A 1642-nucleotide genomic window follows, 5' to 3' on the forward strand; every position below is an offset into this window, starting at 1 on the left:
TCTCTCTAGTTCTTCTCTCTCTAAAAAGTGTAAGTATTTGATTTTTCTTCTTCTTCTCCCTTCATCACCCACGACATCATCATCATCATGTATGGATCTAGCCTTTAGCTTTTGATCTAGTTATATCTTAAAGATTCAAACTTGGGTTTGAATCGTTCAAGATCATGGAAGATTCAAGCTTTCTAGCTTTGAATCTTCACTTATTTTGTAGATCTAAATCATTTTAGCTTTAATCTTGTTATTTTGTTATAAAGATTTAAACTTGTGTTAATAATCTTCATGTATCTTAAAGATCCAAGTTTTATGCTTCAAGATCTTCAATAACACTAAATATCCAAGCTTTTTAGCTTAGGGTTTCATTATTATGTAAAAGATCTTAGCTTTTTAGCTTATGGTCTCATTACTTTCATTATTTTGTTAAAGATCTTAGCTTTCTAGCTTATGGTCTCATTAATCTTGTAAAGATCCAAGCTTTCTAGCTTAGAGTTTTCTTAATACTTGAGAACTAAGTTATTATTGTAGATCTCACTTACTTGGAACCTTTTTTTGTTTGTTGTGATGATAAAGATCAAGTCTTCATCATCACATATGATATAGATGCATGAACTTGTGTAAAATGGACAAAGGTTGAAGCTTTATTGGATTTATGCAATAAAGAGGCAATCTTGATGTTCAAAACTTGTAGAATGATAGATTTTACTCTTAGTTATGTATTTATAGTTGAACCTTAATCAAAGTGATGCTTAAACATCAAAGAGTTGTACACTTGAAGCTTACAAGCATCAAGGATGAGAACCGTGATGAACATCAAGCACCAAGAACCTCACCGGAGCACTTGTTTTCTGTTTTTAGGAGTCTTATCAGACTCAAGGGCTTCTGAAAAATTAATTTTCAGATATTTCGTTTCAAGTAGATGACTTTTCGTTTAGGCCTCGACTTAATCCGATATACGGTTTAGGATTTATGGCCTTTCGAAAATCACTACGCCCTTGTAACGTTGTGCTGAAATTTCTGACCTACTCGCACTAAAACCGTCACCACGGTCAAAAGAAGATGAGTTAGATTCTGAAAATTTGTCAGAGGTTAGAGTACTCACATACGGAGCCATAGCCACTGACTACTCGTATTTTCGATTTGTATAGAGGACGTAACAGCTGTCCGAATTCATCCTTTTGTTTCGATCTCTATTCTTGTTAAACTTACCTTAGTGATGATGAATGATGATGATAATGATGATGTCAATGATGACACTTAAACTTAATTTATTCACTTTTAAACTTTTGGGGCCAACATACTGACCTAGTGACCTTTGACTTAGGTTGACGACCTTTCGGACCGACTTACTACTTGCATACGTTTCATATCGACTTTTACTGTTTATTCACTGTGAGTTATAGCTTCCCTTTTCACTTATACTATTTTTGAGACTGAGAATACATGCGCTTTTTATGTTTTACTTACTTAACACGAGTACTTTAACTTTACATATGTGTGGGTTATATAACGGCATAAAGATTCCCCTTAGCACGGTAACGTTTAATCATTGGTTTTGAACCGGTGAACGCGAATATTAGATATGGATCCATAGGGTTTGACATCCCCACTCGGGCTATCCACGCTAGCATTTAACGTGTGTTTAATA

The sequence above is a fragment of the Rutidosis leptorrhynchoides genome, chromosome 6 (genome assembly GCF_046630445.1).
Source record: "Rutidosis leptorrhynchoides isolate AG116_Rl617_1_P2 chromosome 6, CSIRO_AGI_Rlap_v1, whole genome shotgun sequence".
Taxonomy (NCBI): domain Eukaryota; kingdom Viridiplantae; phylum Streptophyta; class Magnoliopsida; order Asterales; family Asteraceae; genus Rutidosis; species Rutidosis leptorrhynchoides.